Source organism: Trichechus manatus, unplaced genomic scaffold (assembly GCF_000243295.1).
Source record: "Trichechus manatus latirostris isolate Lorelei unplaced genomic scaffold, TriManLat1.0 scaffold00010, whole genome shotgun sequence".
Lineage (NCBI taxonomy): Eukaryota > Metazoa > Chordata > Mammalia > Sirenia > Trichechidae > Trichechus > Trichechus manatus.
Genome location: NW_004443946.1, coordinates 7539883 through 7545482, shown reverse-complemented (window position 1 = coordinate 7545482; position 5600 = coordinate 7539883). Strand labels below are relative to the sequence as shown.

The 5600-nt window shown below is 38.6% G+C and overlaps 1 protein-coding gene across 2 annotated transcripts in view; it reads right to left on the bottom strand.

The window, feature by feature from the left end:
- Nucleotides 1-2905: 2905 nt before the first annotated feature.
- KTN1 (kinectin 1) overlaps nucleotides 2906-5600 on the bottom strand; it is an 85537-nt gene continuing 82842 nt past the window's right edge. For both annotated transcript variants that reach the window (XM_023726216.1, XM_023726217.1), the window contains one exon: nucleotides 2906-3263. The gene's annotated coding sequence lies outside the window, so the exon portion shown is untranslated. The remainder of the gene's footprint in view (nucleotides 3264-5600) is intronic.

The window sequence follows — 5600 nt, the reverse complement described above, 5'->3', positions numbered from 1 at the left end:
AAGTCCAGTCCAGCCCAGTTTAACTACTCATCTCCCACCTCCCCCAAGCCAAGGCTTGGCTAGTGGCTTAGTGGTAGCAACAAGAAGTCTGTTCTGTAACTTCCCCCCGGCCCTCCCTTCTCTGGGAACCCAGTGAATGGGGTCAAGGGACAAACATCCCTTTAACTGAGGGTGCGACTACAGTCCTTTTCTAGTGGTCATTGTTTCTCCCATACACGCCATCTAGGGCAGATCCCACGAGTGGCAGGTGTCCAGATCCAGTCTCTGTCCTGGGATGCAAGGCAGGAGGAAAATCTCATCCTGGCTCCAACCATCTGCGGGCAATACAGCTATTGCCCACAGCTGTACACCCCATAGCCTCTTGCTGCTGGGGTGGAACACCTGCAAGACAGCTCAAGTCTGGATGTTTTACACAATGTCACTAACTTCCAGGAAGCTTACTAGTTTGCCACACCAAACTGAAGAATACAGCCTGGGTAAGAGTCATCCCCCCACTACTCCCGTCTCCATTCTTTTGGGGGATCAATAAGTTTGCTGCTCAACTACTGGTCATTCTCCCCTTCCTGTAGGTTCTCCCCAGTCTGAGTTTTTTTTAAGGCCTCCCACTCAATGGGCTGCTGTAAGGACAAGGGGAGTCACTGAAGACTGGTAGCATAGGACTTCCTGTCTTCTGATGCCCCCTCCTCTCCCAGGGATCTGCTTTATAATACATGGGAAACGGTGGATGGGTGGGAACGGTTGGGACTAGTAGGCCAGTTTGGCCTTTCGTCATTCCCTAATGAACTGGGAATATTTAACCTAGAGGGGAGTGGACTTAAGGGCTCATGGAGTTATCTGCATAATTTGAAGAGCCACTGAATGGGAATATGGTAAGCTTTCCCAATGTGATTCTGGAGTGAGGAAGTAGGATAAATTAATGCAAGTAACAGGAATCCAATTTTAAATACAATATAACACAACCATTAACAATTAAAACAGCCCCAAATTGAATAAGCAATGTTGTGAACTTCCTGCCACTTCAGAGGCAAAGAGGTGAATGAGTGTTTGGTTGGGATGCTGAGGGAGGGGACACAAATTGGTAGGAGATTGAAATGAGCCCTCAGAGACCTTTGCAACTGTTTTTTTTTTTAATTCAAACATACAGAAAGGTTGAAAGAATAGTACAATTACACAATTCTCTTGAGGAACTTAGCTATGAAGAGCGACAAGAGGTTGCTCAGGTGGAAAGAGATTTCTGTTTGCTTTCATCAAATGGCAGACATGGGCATCTTTAGGAAAAGGCAAAGCAGAAAGGAGAGAAGGAGAAGCTGACATACAGGATTGGGCCATTAGATCAATTTCCTAATTAAAGCAGTCAGGCAAACCCTGGGGTAGCTTGAATCCCCAGGCCATCATCAACTGCCATCAGCAGCCTCTTCAATTTATCTCTGTGTACTTTAAAACTACTATTTTGGATATGTGCTGTGAGGTGAAAAGGTTGGGAAGTGATGCTTTAAATAATCCTTAAGCTATAAAAATTCATCCATTCATTCATTTAAATATTTGAATGCACATTAAGTGTCAGGTACTTTCTCAGCACTGGGGACAGAGCTAAGAACAAGAGGCGATTCCTGCCTTCATGGAGCTTACTTTCTAGTGAGGGGACAGGGAGAAACCAAGTATAAAGAAGACTGTAAGCACTATAGACAAAATAAAGCAGGGTAGTTGGACAGAGAAGGCGGGGGGGAAACTCATGCTTAGAAGCCACCTCATGAGAAAGGTTACATTTAAGCAGATTTGAAAATGGTAAGGGAGCAAGCCAAGGCTGCTACCTGAGAGAGTTCTAAGCAAAGGGAACAGAAAGTGCAAAGCCCTAAGAGAAAGCATGACTGGAGTGTTCAAGAAACAGCAAGGAGGCCACAGTGTGGCCTAAAAGGTATTTTAATACACAAAAACACAAGATATTTGTCAATGGTTATTTAGTATCTGAAGAAGCTTGGTGTTTTCACGCAATTATTTTTTAAAAAGGAAAATTTCTTCAACAACAAAAAGGTAAACATAGTGTCTGACAAAAAAGGAAACATTATTTTTAAAAACAATAGTAATAGTAAAAATAAAGTAGAGCTTCTCTCCCTGAAGTGGGGGTGGTAAGTATGAAACCCTAAATGCTTGCCCAAGTCCTTTCTCTAACCCGCAGCCCCAACAGGCAGTTTAAATTGTACAGAAACACAGAAGACCCTGAGCTCCAATTAGAGAAGTTGTATAATCAATAATACCTATCTTACCTTGTTTGATGGTTTGCAATCAATAATTGCATTCTACTTCAAATTCTTTTGGACACACAGACTGGAGGGACCCCCAAATCTACTGCCTGGAAACAACTTTTGAACCTTGAGCCAAAACTACCCCACAAAGTCATCTTTAAGCTAAATAAGAATTTAGCTCAATAAATAATGTCTGCCTTGAGCACTGAACCCTACTGAAGAATTACCTATATGAGACTGAAAAGATAACAGTTAACTCTAAAGCACAGACGAGAATTTTAAGGGGCAGATATGTTAACAGTGGTGAAAGAACATGGGCAAAGATAGTGAGAATGGTGGCACAATGTTAAGTATGTAACCACTGCAATGAACTGTACATGTAAAAATTGTTGAAAGGGTGTATGTTTTCTTGTATATATTTTCACCAAAAACAAAAAAAAATTGTGTTCTATTTTGAACTGTATTGCTAATGAAATCTGTAAAAGCTCAATGAAAATTAGAACAAGTCAAGTTTGAATAATAAGCATCCCTTTATTTGCTGACGTCATTACAAAAACAGATTACATTAGCAAAAAAAAAGTGTTTTCTTGAGTTGAAGTGAAGGGCAGTTATTCCCCAAAATGTTAAGTAAAACAGTGTACAACATCAGTATTAAAATGTTAATTTTTACATTGTCTTTATACCACTTTTGATCTTCTGAACAATTTTATTGAGCAAAATAAGATAAAAGATTACATGTTTATTTTATCTTCAGGAATGTAAAGGTCTAATTATTCAAACAATTTTTATTATAAAACTAAACTCTGAAGGTGTCTACAGAGTTGGCTTTTTTAATTTTTTTATTATTTTTTATTTTTCTCTCTTTAAATCAGTAGTCTAACAAGGATTAGAAAAGACAAAACTCTGTTCAGTGTTTCTGACAAAGTAGAAAGGGTGAAAACATAAATAAGGCTTTAATTTGGCAAAATATAATACAATGCCTTCTGTTATCCTTGAATGAAGTTTCCCAATTACTTCACTCTGTAAAAGATCAGAAAGAAATACATTCATTTTAAAACAAAGCCACAAAAGACAATCAGAAGACATTTGTCAAACACCAAAAGTATGTATTCCATTTGGTCTAGCAAGGCCCTCTTTCAACTAGGCTCAAAGCAATTAATACTAATGGTAATAAAAAACACGAGAAAAATCTCAAGATTCAGAAGAACGAGGCTGGGTTTTAAAAAAGTGAGCCCAAACGCCAACTAAACTGAGACTAATGAGATTGTTTTAATATTAGAAAACATTTAAAAGAACATTGGACATCTACATTTTTTATTCCTATTCAAGAGAATGTAAAGTTAAGGTGAGTAGCACTGAAGACAAGGAACTGAAATTTACAACTCTCTACCCAGGAATAAGTAAGTTTCAGAGATGATTTTGTGAGGACATATGAAGCTTTCCAAGCAGATAAAATAACTAAAGAAATTAAACTTCAAAAGCAATTACAGAGATTTGACCAAATGTGAAGTGTGAATTTTGATTGGATTCTTGTTTGGAAAAAAATAGTAAAAAACATTATTTTTGGTACAACTGGGGAAATTTGAACATGGAATATCAAATGATGTTATACAACTATTACTTTACTGTTTTGGATGTGATAATGTTATTATGGATTTGTAAGAGAAGGCTGTATCATAATGTATGAGACTTTCAAATGGTTTGATGTAAAATATGTATAGACATTTCTAGAAAGAGACTAAGCAACTAAGGCAAGCTGTTAACAGTTGTTATATCTACGTAAAAGGTTTACAGCTGTTGTACTATTCTTTCAATTTCTCATATGCACAAAATTTTTCAAAATTAAAAAACTGAGGAGAAAATTAAAGCTGTCACCAACTGACATATTCTCTAAAACAAGATTAACAGATGATGAGAAAGTCTACATAGCCCACTGGTACATTAAATCAATGTAGTACTATTAAATACATTGCAGAAAATAAAAACTTGATCCATCTGATAGTCAAGCATAAAGTATACAAATAAAAGCTAGTTTATATATGTTACCTTAACTCTTGTACTTTAACAGCACTACATGCCCACTGATCAAAAGAAACATTTTTCTTTCAGAAATAAAAGACAACTGTGTCACATAAAAATTTGTCAAAAGAAGTAAGGAGAACACATACATACAACACACATACCCAAAACTTCACCTCAATTTTTTTTTGAACACTTTATTGTTCTCTAGGTAAAGTTCACAGAGCAAAATAGCTTCCCATTCAACTATTTATACACAGCTTGTTTCGTGACAGTGGTTGCAAACCCCTGAATGAAGTTAGCACTCTCCCCACTTCCTCCCTTGGTTTCCCGTGTCCATTTGCCCAGCTTTCCTACTCCCTACTGTCCTTCTGAACTTTGCTTTTGGGCAATTACTGCCCTTTAGGCTTCCTATAGTTGATTGTTCTGAGGTGTACATTCTTCACTGGTGTTATTTTATAGGCCTATTGTATGGTTGGAAACCCTGGTGGCTAGCTAAAAGTTCAGCAGTTCGAATCCACCAGGCGCTCCTTGGAAACTCTACAGGGCAGTTCTACTCTGTCCTATATGGTCACTATGAGTCAGAATCGACTCAACAGCAACGGGTTTGGTTTTTCTTTTTTTATTGCATGGTTATAAGGTGATCTCCAGGAGTGATTTCAGTTCCAAGTTTGAACGGTGTCTAAGGGCCATAGTCTTGGAGGTTCCACCAGTCTATCAGACCAGTAAGTCTGGTCTTATTTATGAGTTTGAATTTTGTTCTACATTTCTCTCCTACTCTGTCCATGACCTACTATTATGGTCCCCGTCAGAGGGGTCAGTAGTGGCACCGGGGCACTATCTAGTTCTTCTGGTCTCAGGCTAGTGGAAGCCATGGTTCACGTGGTCCATTAGTCCTTTGTTTCTTTGAGTCTTTGGTTTTCTTCACTCTTCTTTGCTCCCAACAGGAAGAGACCAACTGTATCTTAGATGGCCACTTGCAGGCTTTTAAAACCCCAGCCGCTACTCACCAAGGTAGGATACAGAACATTGTCTATATGGATTATGATATGCCAGTTGACCTAGATGTCCCCCGAGACTATGGTCCCTAGCCCCACCTCAATTTTTTCTGATATCATAAGCCTCACCAATTTACTATTGGCAAACCAAATGCCAACTTTAAAAAGAAGTCAGAATTCCAGGATCACAACAGAGGGTTCTGGACAGAGCTAGAGAAGGATGTAGAACATAATTCTAACTTACAAAAAAAGACCAGATTTACTGGCCTAAAGGAGACTGGAGAAACCCCGAGAGTATGGCCCCCAGACACCCTTTTAGCTCAGTGGTAAAGTTATCTCT